At 42.2% G+C, this 23,097-nt stretch overlaps 1 protein-coding gene across 1 annotated transcript in view; it reads right to left on the bottom strand.

Annotated features, from left to right (window-relative positions):
* LOC126284403 (uncharacterized) overlaps positions 1–23,097 on the bottom strand; it is a 297,854-nt gene that overhangs the window by 134,577 nt on the left and 140,180 nt on the right. The window lies entirely within an intron of this gene.

The following is a 23,097-nucleotide window of genomic DNA, read 5'->3' as shown; positions in this document are numbered from 1 at the left end:
AGTGATTCAGGCACATGTATGAGAACAGCATGTTTCAATCCTGTCTTCTTCTACAGGTTTTGCTTCTTTTACCTTTCCCTAGACTACTTTAATCAAAATCTACGTAGCTCCTAATATACATCTGGGCTTGCAGTGAGGCGTACGTCATATCTACACTTTGGAAGTTACCTTCCGGTGTTTGTCGGAGGGTACTTTGTGTACCACTGTCCCTAAGGAGGGCAAAATGTGTGGAATCGAAACTGTAGAAATGAAATGCTTTAGAACATCTTTTGCATGGAAACCTTTTTTACTGTTCTTGATTCGTACCGTCATCGTCATACTATCAACTACTACAGAAACAGTAACACGAAAGGAATTAATTGTTCTATGTCATTATTCTCTGATAAGGACAATGAAAAACACTGCATCTGTCGGCTAGCGTGCAATGTGACCAGTCCGTGCTACGCATACACTTCAATAACTTAACAGAAAACAGTATCTAACCTTTGAGGTGTTCGTTTGTGACAGTGGCTAGAAAAGGAATTATATAGATATAGGGTTGTCAGTGTAGAAAGAGGACAAGACTAAGGTGCTTTTTCGTACTGTAAACACAAGCGAATGATAAATATTGCTTTGGTACTACGAGGGGCGTTAAAAAGTCCGTGCTAAAATAAAAACTACTGTTCCTGATCTATATAAATGACCTGGGTGACAATCTGAGCAGTTCTCTTAGGTTGTTCGCAGATGATGCTGTAATTTACCGTCTAGTAAGGTCATCCGAAGACCAGTATCAGTTGCAAAGCGATTTAAAAAAGATTGCTGTATGGTGTGTCAGGTGGCAGTTGACGCTAAATAACGAAAAGTGTGAGATGATCCACATGAGTTCCAAAAGAAATCCGTTGGAATTCGATTACTCGATAAATAGTACAATTCTCAAGGCTGTCAATTCAACTAAGTACCTGGGTGTTAAAATTACGAACAACTTCAGTTGGAAGGACCACATAGATAATATTGTCGGGAAGGCGAACCAAAGGTTGCGTTTCATTGGCAGGACACTTAGAAGATGCAACAAGTCCACTAAAGAGACAGCTTACACTACACTCGTTCGTCCTCTGTTAGAATATTGCTGCGCGGTGTGGGATCCTTACCAGGTGGGATTGACGGAGGACATCGAAAGGGTGCAAAAAAGGGCAGCTCGTTTTGTATTATCACGTTATAGGGGAGAGAGTGTGGCAGATATGATACACGAGTTGGGATGGAAGTCATTACAGCATAGACGTTTTTCGTCGCGGCGAGACCTTTTTACGAAATTTCAGTCACCAACTTTCTCTTCCGAATGCGAAAATATTTTGGTGAGCCCAACCTACATAGGTAGGAATGATCATCAAAATAAAATAAGAGAAATCAGAGCTCGAACAGAAAGGTTTAGATGTTCGTTTTTCCCGCTCGCTGTTCGGGAGTGGAATAGTAGAGAGATAGTATGATTGTGGTTCGATGAACCCTCTGCCAAGCACTTAAATGTGAATTGCAGAGTAGTCATGTAGATGTAGATGTAGATGTAACTATTAGTTGCTGCAATCACCACCTCGTTTGAATGAAATCTTTGTCCCGCTAGCCACTTCTTCAAATTGGGGGACAAATAGTAGTGGGAGGGAGCCAAGTCTGGAGAATATGGGGGATGGGAAACGAGTTGGAACTCTATTTCCATTAATTGTGCGACCACAACTGCTGAAGTGTGTGCTGGTGCATTGTCGTGATGGAAAAGCACTTTTTGCGGTCCAATTGCCGGCGTTTTTCTTGCAGCTCGGTTTTAAAACGGTCCAATAACTATGAATAATATTCACCTGTAATAGTTTTACCCTTTTCCAGATGATGAGGATTATCTCTTGCGAATCACAAAAGACAGTCGGCATAATCTTTCTGTCCGAAGGAATGGTCTTCGCTTTTTTTGGTGTAGATTCTCCCTTGGTAACCCATTATTTTGATTGTGGTTTGGTCTCAGGAGTATAGTAATGTATCCATGTTTCATCCACAATGACGAAACGTCGCTTAAAGTCCTGCGGATTCTTCCTGAGCAGCTGCAAACTATTTTTGCAACACTTGACACGATTCCGTTTTTGGTCAAGCGTGAGCAATCGCGGAACTCATCTTGCGATACCCACAGCACTAGCAATCTCATGCACCTTAACTCTTCTGTCAACCATCACTATATCATGGATTTTATCAATGATTTCTGGAGTCGCAACCTCCACAGGGCGTCCAGAACGTTCCCATATGGCCACTCCGAAAATTTTGAAACCACTTACAAACTGTTCTAATCGAAGGTGCAGAATCGCCGTAATGTTTATCAAGTTCCTGAGGTGGTTTGCCTTTCATAAAGTAATGTTCAAACACCACACGAAATTATTTTTCGTCCATTTTTTGACAATCATTCGACTTCCTTGATTCACACGAATGCCAGACCCAAAGAAATAGACCAATATGGCTGAGACTTGGTGTGCGTTCTTTCCATAGAGTAAATATCTCTGAAGTGAGCATTGCGTTCTGCGCATGTTGTCAACATTAAACTAGGATTGTCACGTGTTCTCGGGACTTTGCTGTGCGTGTGTGCTTTCTGCAGCGTTTGAAGTTTATAATATCAATAGTTTTTGTTGTGTATCACCGTTTGTTGATAGTGTAATAGCAAGGGTGAATTACTGTTGTTGCTACGGTTGCAAAGAAAAATATGTGAAAGGAGGGATAGTAACTTTCATGGGTACATACCATGTAGCTCTAATTATAGTTATCACATTAGTAAGAGACACAGTATATGTTTAAGAATTTGGAGACGCCGTATAATTAAGGCTTGATTCTGAAGACCTATTTTTCTACGATTTTATGACTATGTAACAGATATTACGGCTCGTACAAAAGCTTACAAACAATCGCTTCCTCTCGTAAATTTGCTAGTGGAACAGGAAAGGGAATGGTTAGTTGTTTCAGTAAATACTATCCTCCATGCATTTATCAGTAACTTGTCGATAATGTATATAGATTCCTCAGTCTACTATTTATTTAATAGGCTGGGAGCAAGTACTTAAAATGCGTTAAATAAATGCCTCGAAGTGCCACCTGTAAGAAAAATTGTGCTTTAGGTCGCAAAAACGAGAAAATAAATACGCAGAAATACAAGAAAAAAGGACGAATTAGCAAGAGTATGATCGCTAATGTGTGGCAAATTCGGTGTTTTTCGGACACTTGCAAAAGTACTAGCGTACTGTCAAGTCGTTTTGCAAGGCCATCACTGCAAAAATGTACGTCAGGCTCTGTAATACTGTAAAGTGCCATAGCATACCGAAAACTACCAAAAATCGAGTGCATCTGTACTGTGACACCTATCGCAAAGAAGCAGAATGTAATATCACTTGCCCTTAAACGTTACGTAGCTGGTTTATTCCCGGTATCAAATGGATACTATTAAAATGTCTGCGCAACATACACAAATAATCCACGACACGTACGAAAAGAATCCGTCTGTAAAGGGATGTAGTGACATTCTAAATAAATAGGGCGCTATACGGACAAACACATGTCGTTCCGAGATCACGTGACCAGGCCGGCAATGTATGTTGACAACACAAAATCTGTTCTCCGCATGTGAATGCTCACTCCAGAGATATTTACTCTATGGTTCTTTTCAAAGATTCTACTAACTAAACATGACCTCGATACGTGCCAGTGGTGCCATCTCCCGGACTTGGCTCTGGCTTCAATTGCCCCTCGTAGATATTACTACAGTAACGTAAGAGTGTTTGCGATTCGTGTAACTTAATCTGAATGTGGGAATCAGCCAGTTATTTACCTAGTGCGATGTGGGAAACCCGCAAAAAACCACATCCACGCTGGCTGGCATATCGGTCCTCGTCGTTAACCCGCGGCAGACGTGTCTTTCCGAATGCCGGACGCGGCGTGCTAGCTCCTACTGCTAAGGGAGAGTATCTACTAGCAGCAGGAAAATTAAGTAGCCCAGAAACTTAGGAAGGCAAGGGTCTTTTACACATAAAGATGACGAAAACATAATGAGCTATAATGGGGAAGATCTTCCGGAGATCTGCAGTGTAGTACGTAGAGCTTTAGAAAGACTGAGAGAAAGATAACTTGCGCCGGCTGTTCTGCTAAGCTTATTGCAGTAAGCGATCACATTAATCACACAATATGATAGCTGTATAAGCCAACGGCTTTCAGACGGGATCACCGTTAAACTGACGCTATTTAAATGCAAATGAAAGACACACTGATACGTTGCAAAGATTCCCACGGACGCTTTTCTTCGTGTTAGTGAGATATTTCAGACCCATCTTAGGTCTGGAAATAAACGTGGCAGGAGATATTCCACTATCGTTAAATTTTTTCCCTTGCGCCATTATCTAGAGAAGAGACTTAAAAGGATTCTAGAAATCACGTTTATAGCAGCTGTGAATGTGTTATCATATACGGCACTGAGTTCAGTCACAGTAATAAGCGGACAACACTTGGAAGCATTTTCGTACTGTGAAAAGAAGCAAAAACATAAAACAAACTCAGTTTCAGCACTGCGGAACGTCCACAAATTGTCACATCAGACGACGTAAATGTTCAGAAGGAAACCATACTCATACACATGTACTTCAGAGATCTATTTATGGAAGATAAATACTCTTTTCAATACCTGACGGTTAGTTTCAGAAAGATACACCACTCGGCCTATAGCAACATGCTCTATGAAACACTTAATTTTCAATGATATTATTTCACTACAAGGAGACCAATGAACGTGATATGAAGTTTTACTTGCTTTTGCAGTAGAGTCTGCTTCATATCGATATTTTCTCTATGGTGTTACCTAATACTTGGCGAGCGGCTGGTTCTAACAGGATACAATAGTTACTCGATATGCCAACCCGCCAATCATCTTCTGTCGGTCTATATTCAGGCGACAACCCTACAGCCTACTGTCTGTAATGCAGTATCATACAGAAATTAAGTTTCTCAAAATATTCTTTCAAATTACGAAATGTGACTGAGCACAACAATTAGTAGCATCTATTACAATAAATAAGAAATATAAGAAAACAGACCATCATTGTACTTTAGATAAATTATAAAATGAGCACAGAAAACATAAGATTTGCCTGTTTGCCGCTGAAACAATGGTCAAAATTTATGGGCTTAAACTGGTAACTGTCGTTAGTAAATTTGAGGACCATTATTCAGGATACATAATATCAGTTTAATTTAATTTAATGATGTGTACCTCTTTCATTTCAATGACCACACCTTTTCACAAAAAGCCATAACAGAAGGCACATTAAGTAACACTTCTGATTATCGCTTGCATTCACGTCACTTTTCTTTACTGCTCTTCTGTCTTCGATCCCCCATATAGAATCATAGATAGCAGGTAAACGATCGTCTTGAGCCGTGATCACTCCGAACAATGCGTTTTCGTGAACTTGGCTGTCTATCTGCGTTTGATTCCCGCCGTTGTTGCGGTTATGCCGTGGTTCTTCCTCCTTCTACCTGTGGAAGCAGCTATGTGTATCGACATTTCCACCGTGTACCATCTTTGGTCTTGTGCATATAGTTTCCGGCTAGGGTGTGTGAGGGCAGTCGGTCGGTTGGTGCGGACGAGGGAGCATATCTCCCTGTCGGCTGGGTCCACTGGTGGTCCCTGCTCAGTGTCTGAGCGGGTGTGGAGCTGTACGGTCAGTACGAGCTTCGTGGCTCTCCGACCCAGGATATCAAAGTTGAATGGTGTCTTAAGTACCCAAGCCACGTCCGTTCATGTTGTGTCGTTCGTTTCGGTGGTTCGCTATTGGGAAGCTTTACCTGTGAGCAACAACGATTGTTTTCATTGGTGAAATCGAGCCATCATGCGGTGGAATTAACTATATTGGTTCACTACAATTCTAGTGTACAAGCGGAAATTTTCTGCCTTGTGGCCGTTAGTGTTCTGGTTACCTGACTTGGTAACTAACGTAATTTCAGGTAGTTTCCTCTCCTCACCTGTTGTCACTGTCCAATGCGGTGTGTAGTTTTGATGGCTTAATATATATTTGATTGTGGGTAATCACATCTGTAACAGTCTGGCCCTTGAGTTCATGTACCGATTGGTGGCTAGCAAGTCGGTTGGTAGGCCAGTCCGTAACTGTCTCTTAGTTGGGTTACTGAAGAATCAAGTGTAGTTGGGCCCACCAGCTGTCCTTTTCATGGATGTTTAATGGTCTGTTGGTAATCTATTATAGACAATGCTTTAAAAGAAATTTTTGTATTGTGTTTTATTTAAATCAAGGGCCATCAGACCGTATAAGTAAGTTTGAATTCTGGCAAGTGGATATTTTGTTGAAATTTACTGTTGTTGTACTATCTTCCCATTTAGTGCGCTGTCAGCCGCTTAAAACCTTATTCTTATATTTAGTTATTGCCGTTGCATTGCTTTTCATTTAGTGTGCTTTCAGACTCTTAAAACTCTAAGGTTAAAATATGTTTTGTGAATTTTTGGAAAATCGTGGGCCTTCAGCCGGTTAAAGCCTTATTCTCAAAATTTCCCCTTAAGCGAAAACATAGCAACCTTCTGCCCTAAAAGATTATGGTAATATATTTTAAAATTTTGAAACTTGATTGAAGCCTTCAGCCGTTAGTATTGCACCTTGTTATATCCACTTTTGCCTCCATGCTTTCAGCCATCTGCGATACATAACATGTCTTCAGTCACCTGAAAATTATCTTGTTGAATTTTTAAAGATTTCTTGTTTGAAGGCATTCAGCCATGAAAGAATTGGATTTTGAATCTCTTAGTTGTAAAGATTCGGCTATGTGCCGTTTTGGTTTAAATGTGTTATAAATCACAATAAATTACAATTTTGAAGAGGATTGACCACCACCTTATTTGGCCCTTTCCACAATCCTAATCACCTGTTCTGCCCAGCGGGTTTAGCGGGCGTGCCACGTCTATTATTCGGCGACTGGTGTTCCTAACCAGCAACGAAATCGGGTTCATCGATCAGAATGTGCATACACGTAAGTGTGCTGAACACCAGTTCACGTCAACGTTATAAACAAAAGACCTAACACTCATAAAATATGTGGACCTTCTTGGTCGGGATGAAGACACGTGAACTTGGAATCCTGAGAGTTACTAGCTGGATGCTGTATCGAATAGTTTTGTCCGATGTCTCACATCTAACCTGTCTCATCGTTAACAAATGCACGCACTGTACTCTTAGCTCGTGCGGCAGCAAACAGCGTACTTTTTTGTAGGGCTTGCCACAGTATACATGATAACTATTGGGTGAAATAAGAATGAAACCTTTCGTTTGTGGACAGTGCTTTGAAACGAGCTTCCTTGGCAAGTTAGAGATAAGGAGAGATCCCAACGAGTGGGGTGTAGTTTTGGAACCAATCTACTTGGTGATGTAGGATAAGGTTCCAGATGCCTCATACTGCAGTTATTCACCATAGTGGGCCCTCGATTACAAATTGTTACAGCACAGAACAGTAATGGGGTATAAATAAGAAAATTTATTAAAATTCATTCACATGTAGCAGGCAAATTCAAGTCATGCCAGAGACAGAGGCGGAAGCTGGAAGAGAGAAGCGAGCAGTATTTCGCAAGTGTGTAGGGTCATCGGCAAATTACAACACTCAACCGAGTGACAATACGCATTGAGCAGAATGGAGACTGCGAGAGAAAACTTAAGGAAGTAAAACATGCAAATTCGTTAGCTTTTGAGACCTGCTGCTAGGAACTCGGTCTCTTTCACAAGAGTACATAACGAGGAATTGACATGGCAGGTAACAACCTCTTGGTGAATATAGCAGAATAAGGAAGACAACACATATTGTCATTACCGACTGAGTCTTGCATCATAGCCTCATGCTATTTCCGTTTAAATAATCCAACTCTCGCCATCTTTTGGTAATTCGATGGCATTTACTGTAAGAGCACTCGATTGCATGATTACGACACTGTAGTCAAACTTAGATGCTCGAGAAGAGTCAGTGAACTAGCGGGATATGTCCTCAGGATGATGTCCTTTAACTGATGAGCTCCATGATGCTCACTGATGGAGAAACTGTTCTAACAACAGCACATTGCAGAGTGCTGCCTGTACCGGACGCCAAGGCAACAGGGCAACTTGGGGTCCCTGTTCGACATCAACCGACGACGTAACTGCCGATATCAGATACTTCGCAGGGCCATCGTAGAATTGACAGTGGGACGAGTACACTCCAGCAGCCAGCGCAAGAACCACTTCGCGCTGGACAATGGCCGCGCCGGCTCGCTGGTATTCCACCGCGGCGGCAGGGGCGCAAAGGCAAAGCTGACACGATAGACTTCAGCTAGAACCCAACACGCAACTGAATGATCAAAAGGCGAGGCTGGTGCGGAAGAACAACGACATGCAAATACTGAGAACTAAAGATCGAACATAAATACTGTTTGACTAACATCGTTGATGCTTCACGGGTTCCCAACAGCTATCTTGACTGCACGCAGAAGTGTCTCTGCTTGGCCATCTGTAGAGCAACCTGCGAAAAAGGAATCGGAATTCGGCGTTATCCTCTCGAGCCTTTAAAATTATCAGTACAGGGAGTGCACTTGTTGCGTAATATTTAAGGTATTTTCCTGACACGCAGATTGTTGTGGACTGAAATCCTGCAAGGTGCTTTAAATATTTTTTTTTATTTTTAAATCTTTATTGATATGAATTTGAACATTGTTTTACTCAATTCATTGATTTTAATGCATTTATTCATTCGTTCTTATTTTGGTTTGAAGAACTAGTGCTTGGAATATTTATGCACGTGACTTTTATTACTTTATTTATCCACCGTAATACTGCAACATTTGAAAATACTGATATATCCGTTACGAAACAGAGCACGAAATAATCTTGCGTAAATACATTACTAACCATCATACATAATGTCCCTAAGTGTCGCAAAATTGTTTAATTTAAGCATGACGACTCTGTGTGTAACACCACAATTCTTCAAGACCTCAATGCTAAAAAAAAAAAGGTTTATTCAGAAAGTGACCTTTCCCTTCGTTTTACAAAACGTCATGCGTACTTGCTTATTTACTACACATGGTATATATTTCACTTGAGTTTGATCTTTAGAATCCTTCTTAGGTTCCAGACCTGAGACCGTTATATGAATGTAAAACGGATTTTCACCTTGAAACAAATTTTCCTCTGCTTTAAGGACCTTCTGTATTAGGCCATAAAGTAGCAAGGGATTAGAAGTTAAAAATATATTTAAACCTATTTATTGAACAAAATTACCTGTCAATGTCATCCCGATAAAGATTAGAAAAAATATATATTTTTAAGTCTCTCACCAGATTCAAAAGCACAACCTTCTGCGTATTAGGATTGTACTTTAAACAACACACTACAATAGAGCTCTTAATACAGTGATCTTTTTTAAGGCTCTAGAATCTAGAGCACCACGTTGAATTTCGAAATTATTTCGTCGATTACTCGCATAAGAGGGCGAACCACGGTGAATCGCCCCAGGGTGTGGTACGTGGGACCTTAACATGCATCTCCATACAGATGGTTTCCAAAGTTCTATCACATTCTTCGGAACCTCTTCTTATACGACCCGGGATAGACACAAACCTGGATGCTTGAAAGCATGCACTCAGTGTTCGCTCGGTTGGGTAAAATTTAATTTAAAGCAATAAAAATGGTGTATCTTCTCGCGAATGCATAGGAATAGGTGCTGAAAGAAATTCAGGAAGAACAGCCAGAGCACGACCTCACTTAAGCCAAAGATGCTGATCTGGTCGTGTCCATTTGAAGAAAACTGTCCCATGCATGCATGTCTGAAGGAACAGATATTACATAATTAACTTTGCAGTAGATGCTTAGACGATCAAAACAACGATAATTATAACTTTGAACACTTTGTTGTCACACTCTCCCTATTGCTGGAATTCAAGTAATGTTGTGGGCATTATGAAATGCCGGCATTGTGCAGTATGGATGTTTGGATAATTATGGAGAGCGTACACGGATAGCCGAAGTTATTAAGGTGACTGTTCGCGATAAGCGTGAATTTCGGATTCGAGTCCCGGTAGGGGACAAATTTTCATGTCCCACTAATAGCTTGTATATCTACAACTTCGTAATATAGCTAATGTCAAAGATTCTTAGTCAGCGTAGTTGTAGGATTTTATTTGATAACGTTACGCATACCCAACATGTAGTGCACAACATGATCAGCTTTCGTTCGCATAGCCAGTTAAGTCGGACAGCAGGCGCAACGTATATAATCAGCTGAGGCTAGCAGCTGCGCCTTCTGTTCGAGTCTCTGTCGCGTTATATCCCAACGAGATAACAGAACACCATAGTTTCCCAATAATGTCCTAATACAAAACGTGTGTGAGATCTCTCACTGAAAACATCTGCTCACGGTTTGACGAGATTCCGGAACGCCACAACGCGCCAGTTACTGCGTTCGGTGAACTCAGGCGTAGAGTTGAAGCTGCATGGAGTGACGTACCCGTGTCTGCCGTTCCAGCTCAGTTGCAGTAGCTGTTCAGCTGCGATGCAGCCATTGTTGCTACAGGAAGTTCTGTGTACTAAACCTGGCGCCATGTATAAGCTCAAATAAATTCAAATTTAATAACTTATTAGTCTTACCATAACGTAAACGCACAAAAAGGGAAATTTCGCTGTTTCCTGTCCTTCCTAAAAATGCAGATTTAATACCCATCACTGCAGGGTGAAGGAAGGAACCAAACTACACTCATGCTCATAAATTAAGGGTACTGCTGACACACGGTGAAACAACGCTCTGGTGGGCGGTTTGCCGGTTTAAATCTCCTCGTGGTATGACCTTGCGGTGCATTTGACCTGCAGTCGTCGCACGTTGGAGCTGGCAGCAGTCCACATACGCAGAGGTGTGTTAGTGCATGTCAGAGTATGGTGCAGCGAGTATGTGTGCAGACGTTTTCAGACGTGCTAATGGTGACTGTGTGTCGAAAATGGCTCATACAACACATATAGATGACGTTATAAGGGGTAGAATACTAGGGCGACTGGATGCTGGTCAAACACAGCAGTTCGTAGCAAGGGCCCTCCGTGTGCCAAAAAGTGTGATCTCAAGATTATGACAACGGTTCCAGCAGACAGAAACGGTGTCCAGGCGCTACAGTACGGGACGTCCACAGTGTACAACACCACAAGAGGACCGATATGCCACCATCAGTGCCCGCAGACGGCCGCGGAGTACTACAGATAGCCTTGCTCGGGAACATTGGTCCCAGGTTATGTTCACGGACTAGTCCAGGTATAGTCTGAACTGTGATTATCGCCTGGTTTTCATCTGGCGTGAACCAGGAACCAGATACCAACCCCTTATGTCCTTGAAAGGGACCTGTATGGAGGTCGTGGCTTGATGGTGTGGGGTGGGATTATGAGTGGTGCACGTACACCCCTGCATGTCTTTCACAGAGGAACTGAACAGGTCAGGTGTATCGGGACGTCATTTTGCACCAATATGTCCGTCTTTTAAGGAGTGCCGTGGGTCCCACCTTCCTCCTGATGGATGATAACGCACGGCCTCACCGAGCTGTCATCGTGAAGAAGTACCTTAAAACAGAAGATATCAGGCGAATGGAGTAGTCTGCTTGTTCTCCAGACCTAAACTCCATCGACCACGTCTGGGATTCTCTCGGTCGACGTATCGCTGCACGTCTTCTAACACCTACGACATTTCAGGAGCTCCGACAAGCACTGGTGCAAGAATGGAAGGCTATACCCCAGCAGCTGATCGACCACCTGATGCAGAGTATGCTAACCCTTTGTGCGGCCTGTGTACGTGTGCATGTGGATCATATCCCATATTGGTGTGTGGGTACATGCTCAGGAAACAGTGGCGTATTGTAGCACATGTATTTCGGGACAGTTTTCTCAACTTATCAGCAATACCGTGGACTTACAATCTGACTTGTGTGTTCCCTATGTGCCTATGCCATTAGCGCCACTTTTGTGTTGTGCCACGTTTTGTGACACTACATTCTGCAATTATCCTTAATTTCTGAGCATGAGTGTAGTTTTGATGAGAATCGAAGACATGGACGAAATTTTCCAATGCTGGTCACCAGCCTTATTTTCTAAATAGCATTTAACAACTGTTCGGACGCTATATTTAGAATATTAATAATACTGTACATATACTCCGTTGATTAACTGGTTTTGTTTTGATTGATGTAAGGTATCTCTTATATTGCCACATTTTACTGCCTTATTTTCCAGTGCTACAATTTTGCACCGCGTCTACAGATATGCAGCATTCAGTGAGTGAAGTGTTTCAGCAGGACGCCCACGGTAAGCATTTAGATTTCAGACCCAACTCTGGCTGAAGGAGCCGGTGGACCACACTGCGTCGCCAGTGGGCAGTGGTTAGAGGCGCTGTGGCTAGACACCCGAAAGGCCGTTAACGTCAGCGGTGAGGTACGTAGCGAAAGCTCAGTTACGGTCGCTCTCGCAGTGTGTCTGCAGACAGACGGGTTCTGTGCACCAGCGGCATGTCCGATATCGTGAGTTGCGCTGCGGTAGACATTGTAAGTTGTGTTGTCGGTCCAGAGAGACTAGTTGCAGATGTAGAAATGAGGACAGCTCTCTACAATAAGAAATGAAAAGAATACAGTGGCTGCAGTTCGAAAGAGAAACTTTGGGGTCCAGTGTGCTGCAGCGTCATTCGGAACTGGACTAGATTGTCTGGACCAGACAAGAATAACAAAGATATTTCAAAGTTCACTAATTTTATTCTTTCATGTAGACAACGTCATTACCACAATTTATATTATGTCGCATTCGGGAGGACGACGGTTCAATACCGTCTCCAGCCAACCTGATTTAGGTTTTCCGTGATTTCCCTAAATCGTTTCAGGCAAATGCCGGGATGGTTCCTCTGAAAGGGCACGGCCGATTTCCTTCCCAGTCCTTCCCTAACCCGAGCTTGCGCTCCGTCTCTAATGACTTCGTTGTCGACGGGACTTTAAACACTAACAACCACCACCACAATTTATATTGTGTACTTGTAGTTTACAAGGTAGTCCCTAATCTGCGTACCACATATACAGGGTGTTACAAGAAGGTACGACCAAATTCCTCACACACAAATAAAGGAAAGATGTTATGTGGACATGTGCCGGAAACGCTAAATTTCCATGTTAGAGCTCATTTTAGTTTCTTTCACCTACGCTCAATGGAGCACGTTATCATGATTTCATACTGGATACTCTACCCGTGCTGCTAGACCATGTGCCTTTACAAGTACGACACAACATGTGGTTCATGCACGATGGAGCCCCTGCACATTTCAGTCGAAGTGTTCGTATGCTTCTCAACAACAGATTCTGTGATGATGGATTGTACAGGCGGACCAATTCCATGGCCTCCACGCTCTCCTGACCTCAACGCTCTTGACTTTCATTTATGAGGGCATTTTGAAGCTCTTGTCTACGCAACCCCGGTACCAAATGTAGAGACTCTTCGTGCTCGTATTGTGGACGGCTGTGATACAATACGCCATTCTCCAGGGCTGCATCAGCGCATCAGGGATTCCATGCGACGGAGGGTGGATGCATGTATCCTCGCTAACGGAGGACATTTTGAACATTTCCTGTAACAAAGTGTTTGAAGTCACGCTGGTACGTTCTGTTGCTGTGTGTTTCCATTCCATGATTAATGTGATTTGAAGAGAAGAAATAAAATGAGCTCTAACATGGAAACTAAGCGTTTCCGGACCCATGTCCACATAACATATTTCTCTCTCTCTCTCTCTGTGTGAGGAATGTTTCCTGAAAGTTTGACCGTACCTTTTTGTAACACCCTGTATATACGTTCTGTTGCTGTGTGTTTTCATTCCATGATTAATGTAATTTGAAGAGAAGAAATAAAATGAGCTCTAACATGGAAAGTAAGCGTTTCCGGACCCATGTCCACATAACATATTTCTCTGTGTGTGTGTGTGTGAGGAATGTTTCCTGAAAGTTTGGCCGTACCTTTTTTGTAACACCCTGTATATCAACTGTAATTCCTATAGGATACCAGCATTGCAGAAGGCATTGGTACGACTCGTTCTCGATTCGTCCACCGTCATGTCTCCTCACGAAGTTTTATGATTATGTCTGAAAAACTGACATTCACATCGACAGGCCGATGAAATATTCTCCATTTGTTAGAGAAAATCCCAAAAGTACATTCCACCATTTTACGAGTGCGACAAAGTTGACAGTTAAAAACACGCCGTTTCATTGTCAAGTTTCTCTTAGAGTAAGACCGCAGAATATGTATAGATAGTGCAAATGCTTCAGTTCCTACAAAACTAAAAGTCAGAAATTCTCCTTCCTCTGTCTTTGACAGTCATTGACAGAAATTGGATTTCTTGAATACTCGTACATTTGAATTCCCACTGGCGTTGCATGAGCCTCGTGTATCACAGTGAAACAATAGTCAATATCCACTACACCCAAAAGTACTGTAGAAAAAATTCTTGTAATTACAAAACTCTGAGCCGCTGTTAGCAGGTATTTCAGTCTTATGCTTCCCGTCCACAGCACCAATGAAATTTGGAAAGTCAGTTCTGTCAAAAAAGTGTCTGGTAATAATGATCTATCTAGTCATCCTTCACAATTCGTCTGGTTGTAGTGGCTCCCAGCAGATATTCGTAAATGACCGAAAGTTGTTTCCAGTTGCAAGGTATCTGGAAGAAATAACACTCAGTAAGAGTATTAAAATTTAATCATGGGAATATTAGGCAATATACTTACAGTAAAGAGTACACAATACTAATTGCATTCATGACAGGTAAATAGATTCAAAGGTAGTGGATGAATCTGAAGGACTGTTTCGCGGCAGAACTGCCTAGGCAATATACTTACAGTAAAGAGTACACAATACTAATTTCATTCATGACAGGTAAATAGATTCAAAGGTAGTGGATGAATCTGAAGGACTGTTTCAGGCAGAACAGCTATAATCGAAAAAGTATCCGTTTGGCGAGGCTGCAAGGAAACAGAGAGAGTGTCTGTACTTCGATGCAACGTTATTTCTGCTCCCTCAAATGGAAGACAGACTGACCACCAAAACCATTGAAATTGTGGCAGATAGCAAAAGAAACAGGGATAGATGGTCGCTCTGCAGCTTATCTTCACAAAACAACAACGATGAAGCGCAGAGCACAAATGAAAAACATCCTACTAAAAGAGAAAACAAGAAGATTACTTCATACAAGTATTCAATATGTTAAAAGAGAAACAAAAGTAAGAAATTAACGAAGACAAAAAACTTTAGTTTAATGCTTATGCCCATGCTCTCGAAGTTGAACGAATAAAAAAAACGTTACGCGAATGTGAAAATACTGAACGTGATGAGGAATACCAAATATTGTCAGCATTCACAAATCCTTCCGCAGCATCCGAACAAGCGTCATACCAACACCAGTCAAGCTACATATTCTCCAACAACTTCATTGGTTCAACCGTATTCGTCAAATTCACTAAATGAAACGGGATCTCCACAAATTGTATTCCTGTGCCCCTCCGCTGACAGCTGCAACATCGTAGAAACGGCTATGCGCAACTTGGTTTTGCTCTTTTCACGTTAAACAAGTTCGCCAATTTCGACTTAAAGTCTTAATTTTTTTCATGTATCTGATCAGTAATGTAAAAGTAATCAGTAATACTAATCAGTAATACAAAAGAACAGTAAAAACTGTTGAACGAAATGATGCGTAGATCTTATAATTATATTTTCCTCTAAGCCATAATGCTGTGGTGATGTAATGCTTTGCATTTCCGCCCAACAAGCAAGAAGACCCAGGTTCGAGTCCCGGCCACAGCACAAATTTTAATTCCATTCTTCTGCTTCAATCATCATCATAGAAATGGTGTGTGCTTACCTCAAGGTCTGTAATAACTGCTCATAAGCTGGAACGGATTTCCTCCATGTCCTGTTTTGCATTGTTATTTTCGGTCCTATTGCTTGAGGCAATGCGTCAGAACTATTCTTTGTCGCCAGTCGGGATGGCCTAGCGGTTGTAGGCGCCACAGTCTGGAACCGCGCGACCGCTATGGTCGCAGGTTCGAATCCTGCCTCGGGGATGGATGTGTGTGATGTCCTTAGGTTAGTTATGTTTACGTAGTTCTAAGTTCTCGGGGACTGATAACCTCAGAAGTTAAGTCCCACAGTGCTCAGAGCCATTTCATACGATAGTATTGAAATAATTTAATTAGGTGATTATTTTACTCTTCATGTAATCTGTATATCTACCCTGTTACCAGTTTTTGTCTTACAATTGGATGCACCCAGTAACGATTTTTGCGCTGTTTGCTTTCTCTTTTCGTCGCAAAATCGCATGAGATCCATGGCGATACTGAGAGTACTGTACTTGCGTTTTTCCATTCGCTGTGTGCGCACCATAATGTACTTCGGCGACATCGGATGTTTAGTCGCGCCGACAGAAAAATCGGCTGCGCGCGCCTAGCTTTATTCTAAACCAAAGCTTCTCTAATAAAGCTAATAGGAGTCACATTTCCCGATACAGATATTAAGAGAAGCCTGCAGATCATAAGTACGTTCTTACAACAGCATTACGACGTCTGAAAGCGATCATCTTAATAAATAATTAAATAATGTTTAAGGTAGCGAAACTGTAGAAGCGGCTACGAAATGTCACGAGTGTAAGTACGAGATAAAGGCTGCCTGTCATGGTCGCCCTGTTAACTTTTCTCTTTATTGTACGTGTTGCTGGACGATATGCTATTGTAATAACAATTCACGTATTTTACTACACAACATTTATGTCGTTAAAGACACGAACATTGGTATTAACAGACACAATTACAGAACACATCAAGCACACTCTGTGCCATTACACAATAACCGTAGGCACGACCGATTGTGAGCAATGCCCGTACAGTACTGCTTCCAATTAGCGACTATCGGTGCTGCGTGAACGCTACTGCCTCCAAGCTCGGTTGCTCCACAACTCTTACAATTAGGTACAATCGATCCAAAGATCATATTTAAAAGATATTGTACCCTTACACACAGAGATATGTAAACAAGCACAATACGACACTGTGCTCGGCAACGCCTATATCGTTGATCGGTTACTGCTGCTACAGTGCCAGGTTATCAAGATTTAAGTGCTGTTGAACGTGGTGTTATAGTCGGCGCACGAGCGATGGAACACAGCATCTCCGAGATAGCGATGAAGTAGGGATTTTCGCAGACAACCTTTTCACGAGTGTACTGTGAATATCAGGAATGCGGAAAACATCAAATCTCCGACTTCGCTGCGGCCGCAAAAAGATCCTGCAAGAACGGGACCAACGATGACTGAAGAGAATCGTTCAAAGTCATTGAAGTACAACACTTCCGCAAGTTACTGCAGATTTCAGTGCTGGGCCATCAACAAAAGTGAGCTATTCAACGAAACGTCATCGATATGAGCTTTTGGAGTGAAAGGGCCACTAATGTATGCTTGTTGACGGCACGACACAAAAGTTTAGACCTCGCGTGGGCCCGTCATCACCGACATTGGACTGTTGACGAGTCTCATTTCGAATTCTACCGACGTGTACGGCTATGGAGACAACCTCATGAATCCATGGAACCGCCATGTCAGCAAGGGACTGTTCAATCTGCCGGGGGCTCTTTAACGGTGTGATTCATTGCTGTTGGAGTGATATGGGACCCATGATACTTCCAGATACGACTCTTCACAGGTGACACGTACGTAAGCATTCTGTCTTATCACCTGCATCCATACAAATCCATTATGCATTGTGACCGACTTGGGCAATCCCAGAAGAACTTTTCGACACCCCGCACGCCCAGAACTGCAACAGAGTGGCTCCAAGAACACGCTTCTGAGATTAAACACTTCTGCAGGGAACGAAATTCCCCATACATGAACATAACATTATTGAACATATCTGGGATGCCTTGCAACGTGCTGTTCAGAAAATATCTCCATCCCGTTGCACTTTTACAGCTTTATGGTCAGCTCTGTAGGATTCATGGCGTTCAATCCCTCCAGAACTACTATAAACATAAGTCGAGTCTGTGCCACTTCGTGTGGCGGCAATTTTGCGTGCTCGCGGGTACCTTACACGATGTTAGGCAGGTGTACCACTTTCTTCGGCTCTTTAGTGTAATAGGATGCTTTCCGATCTAGTTCTGTCGTAAGTCATGTCTCCAGGAAATTCTTAGTTTTCAGTTAATTATTATTAAATATGTCAATAATATTGGTGTATGGTGTGAGACATTTCTGGATGTTTAGTACAAGTGAGAGTTCTTGCACTGATCCTTTGTAAATTCTTCGTGTTTCTGAAGAAATTCCAGTTTCATTTTTTTCCGTGAATACATATTTGTGTACGTATGCCAGTACTGGACATACGTAAGAATTCTTTGAGTAGTTTAATATAGATGTGTTTCTTAATAAATTTGTGTGTCGTGATTACAGGCACTGGCTGCAGCTAGAAAAGTAGAACTAATGCACAAACTGGAACGTTAATTTCGTTCACTTCCTTTTCTGTAACGTATAGTGTCTTCAACAATGGTGACATTTGCAGCATCAACAAAAAGATGAAAGATGGGGAACTTCTGGAATACCATCTAGTTCAATGGTGTTAGGTTCTCTTCTTCGCAGGGAGGAGGAAGTGTCTGATATATGGTAATCATCATAGATAAAAGTGGAGGTGAATAGGTACTACAGTAATGTGCAATCTGCCGCACTATTTTTCGAAGGTATTTCTCATTTTGGTTTAATTTATCTTTAGTTTAAAAATTATTATTGTGCATACGATTGGTGTACAGATGTAACGTATTTCACGAGCTCTGTCATCAGCTGATACTCCAGATTAAATGCCGTGAACCAGAAAACAATTAAAATGTGTACCGTCAGTACTGTAGATAAAGAACACATTACAAAACCAAACATTCTCCATACACAAAACAAAGACGGAGAGCAGTAATTTCTGCGATCTAAGTTCATTCTTCTATTGATAACTATTTATTATTAGCCAATGCGTATTAAGTGCAGCTTTGGTTTCATTTACATCTCTTCACATATATCTCGGTGATATTAATGCATAACTTCGAGAAGTACTGTTCTGTCGGTTTATATGTTTATTTACGACGTTTATAATAAAACTACAGAACGTTTGTTCCTCCAGGCATTTTTCTTCTGATTTTGGAACAAATGTATTTACCAACCTTTTAGATCTGTTTCCGACTTTTCAGCACAGTCGTCGTTCAACTTTAAATATTTTCAGTAATGCTCCACAAGCTCACTTATGTCTTCTACAGCGTGATTCTTATTAACGTTTCAAAACCTCTGAATAGACATAGACGGCGCTGAGAGAGGTAACTTGATATAAGACTCATGGGGCCGCGCAAATATCGGTAAATATCGCGAAAACTTTCAAAACTTTCCACTTGAACTGCTAGGACTAATTGAAAAATTTAAAACATTTTTGGAATCTGGTAAAGAATTCATTAGGAACAATAAATATTCTTCCAAAATCTTTAAACATGTTGTAACTGACTAGATTAGAATATTGTCGAAAGTTGAGCATAAAGTAACCACCCCCGCCACAGCCCCTCGCGTTGCGAGGGTTAAAAGCCATGATGATATTGCGCTAAACTGTTTTGTTAATTAATTGAATGAAGTTAAGCCGTGTTCAAAGGCGAACTGTTTATAGTGAAACTCTAAAGAAAGCAGTTTGTTTATAATTTTAGTGCTTTAATGTTTATCACTAGATTTTAATTTTTGTTATTGGGTTTAGGTGCTAAGGCATATAGAAAATACCGTTATGTCCGCCCCCGCTAGCTGAGTGGTCAGCGCGACAGAATGCCAATCCTAAGGGCCCAGGTTCGATTCCCGTCTGGGTAGGAGATTTTCTCCAATCGGGCACTGGGCGTTGTGTTGTTCTAGTCATCATCATTTCATCCCCATCGACGCGCAAGTCGCCGAAATGGCGTCAAATCGAATGACTTGCACCAGGCGAACGGTCTACCCGACGGGAGGCGCTAGCCACACGACATTATTATTATACCGTTACGAAATGCACAGGTAACAAATTCACTAATTTAAAACTTGGCAATTTTTGATGATATTCTGACTGAGAGTGACTTTATTTGTAACTGAATCGCTGAAAGTGTGTTCGAAATATTCTAAATAAGTTTTATTGCATTAAAGAAACCCCAGTAGCGGGTGCATCAAGTAGCGCAGATACGATACATGTTCACAGCAGATAGCTGACAGTGAATGTTATCGGTGTCCACAAATGAGGTGCAAAAAGATCACATGTTTTGTTTACGTCGAATGCGAAGATGGAAACGATGGATCTGACGTCAGTTCAGTGATTCAGCGATACATTATTGAAAATGAAAAATCGAAGATATTGCTGAAAACCTGTGAATTTTTGTGGACGATTGAGGAGGGAGAAACAGGAACAGAACACTGATATGACTAATGAGGGTTTTCTGTGAAAAAGCAATGTTCAAACTGGCTGAATTAATTTTCCCTGTAAATGCGCATTAATTCATGACAAGTGATAGGTATTTTCGTATCATCTGGAGAAAACTGAGAAGACAGGAAGGATATTAGGCTGTTAGTCAGCAGATAGACGTAATATTCGATTATCTCTAGAAGGAAGTCGAACTTAGTTTTCTTCACATGAAAGGAAAAGCCATCACAGATTACAGCATTTGATGGCAAGAATTCTACAAGAAAGTTGCCTTAGTAACTATTCTGATGGAAAACGAGTTCCAAAGGGACAAAATATTCCTTTCGCACTATGAAAATATCATAAATTTAGTTTCAGCTCAGGTACACCACAGGTAGCCAGCTGAATGTGAGATAAACATCAGTGCTGGTCGCTGTGGTGGAGCGGCTCTAGGCGCTTCAGTCCGGAATCGCGCTGCTGCTTGGGTCCCAGGTTCGAATCCTGCCTCGGTCATGAATGTGTGTGATGTCCTTAGCTTCGTTAGGTTTACGTAGTTCTAAGCCTATGGGACTGATGACCTCAGTTGTTAAGTCCCATAGTGATTAGAGCCACTTGAACTACAAACATCAGTGGACTGCGAACTAACCGCCTTTATTTAAGGAATACTCAGATGAACGTCTTATCTTCCCAAGAAATCTGCCTACAAAGCCAAATTGCCCATAAATATTTTTAAATCAGATAACAATAAGAAATTATCTTACAATCTAGAAGAAAAGACATAATTACGGAATGAAGTTTTGACATATTCCACAGCGTAGAGATATGAAACTGAAGTGGAAATTGAAGGCAATGGACGCATTTTGATGTAACAATGTTTAAATGTATTTCGTTTGAGGAAAATGTGCAAAGTTTATTCATTTATTTATCATATGGCATACATTCAAATCCTTATACATTTTATACATAAGATAATTACAGATTTAATATAATCAATTGCCTCGTCTGTTGCAGCGAGGAAATCGTTGAAGGTTTTCTTGTTGGCCCGAAGCGGGCATTCTTCCACTATGTGTCAGATATCCCGCTCTGTTAGCCGTGCGGTCTAACGCACTGCTTTCCGGGCGGAAACGCGCGCCAGTCCGCGGCAAGAAACCGCCACTGAGGATTTGTGTCGAGGTCCGGTGTGCCGGCCAGTCTGTGGATGGTTTTTAAGGCGGTTTTCCATCTGCCTAGGCGAATGCGGGATTGTTCTCCTTATTCTGCCTCAGTTACGCTATACCGGCGATTGCTGCGCAAACACTGTCTTCACGTACGCGTACACAATAATTTCTCTACCACGTAAACATTTAGGGTTACACTCGTCTGGTGTGAGACGTTCCCTGGAGGTTCTAATGGGGGCCGAACCGCACAACAAGCCTAGGTTCAATGTGGACCGGCGGTGGGGTGACTGGACTGCTGTAGCCTGTTGTGGGGTTGTAAACCACTGAGGGCTATGACGGCGACTAACTCCCTCCGTCGATTCTGGGTCCCCGGTTCTATACAATAGAATGAATCGGACGGTTTATTTTTCAGCGCCGCAGTCCCAATTTCGTGTTGGTGGCGTTCCCCCTTCGTAGAGGGCGTCAGCACATCCTTCGTGGCCAGTACCTATGCGGTTTAGAGTTGTCCACACTTTGCGTGACTGGTTGAAGCCAAATGGTTTCTCAGCTGTCGTGAAACTTTGGTATTTTGGTGGGCAGTGTTCTTGCCTGTGTTTCTTAACAGATTGTTGACATCAGATTTCATCACTTCAGCAGAGAGTAATGCTGGACTTCTAAATTTAAGTCTTCTGCTCTCTACGTCAGCTATATTGCTGTGTATGGGCAGCTGTGTGTTATTAGTTATCTTGTTGGACTCATTGAATGGTTCAAATGGCTCTGAGCACTAAGGGACTTAACATCTATGGTCATCAGTCCCCTAGAACTTAGAACTACTTAAACCTAACTAACCTAAGGACAGCACACAACACTCAGTCATCACGAGGCAGAGAAAATCCCTGACCCCGCCCTGAACCCGGTAATCCGGGCGTGGGAAGCGAGAACGCTACCACACGACCACGAGCTGCGGACACCCGGACTCATTGAGAAGCGCGTTTCTTCGCCGCATTTCTGGGAGTGGTACATGGCTCAGGGTTGGCAGCGACACAGTGGGCGTAGATTTCATTGTGCCACAGATAATGCACATGGCGTCATTTAGTACCAAACCAGTTCTGCTTGTGTGCTCGCAGTTAATCCACACAGGGGCGCAGTATTCTGCCACCGAGTAGTAAAATCCCACTTCGAGGCTGCCAAACAATCCCGATCGCTGATCTGATTAATTGCACATCGTATATCACATACACTCCTGGAAATGGAAAAAAGAACACATTGACACCGGTGTGTCAGACCCACCATACTTGCTCCGGACACTGCGAGAGGGCTGTACAAGCAATGATCACACGCACGGCACAGCGGACACACCAGCAACCGCGGTGTTGGCCGTCGAATGGCGCTAGCTGCGCAGCATTTGTGCACCGCCGCCGTCAGTGTCAGACAGTTTGCCGTGGCATACGGAGCTCCATCGCAGTCTTTAACACTGGTAGC

This window comes from Schistocerca gregaria, chromosome 8, assembly GCF_023897955.1.
Source record: "Schistocerca gregaria isolate iqSchGreg1 chromosome 8, iqSchGreg1.2, whole genome shotgun sequence".
Taxonomy (NCBI): Eukaryota; Metazoa; Arthropoda; class Insecta; order Orthoptera; family Acrididae; genus Schistocerca; species Schistocerca gregaria.
Note: the sequence above shows the minus strand (reverse complement) of the source record. Positions and strands in the feature narration are given on the sequence as shown.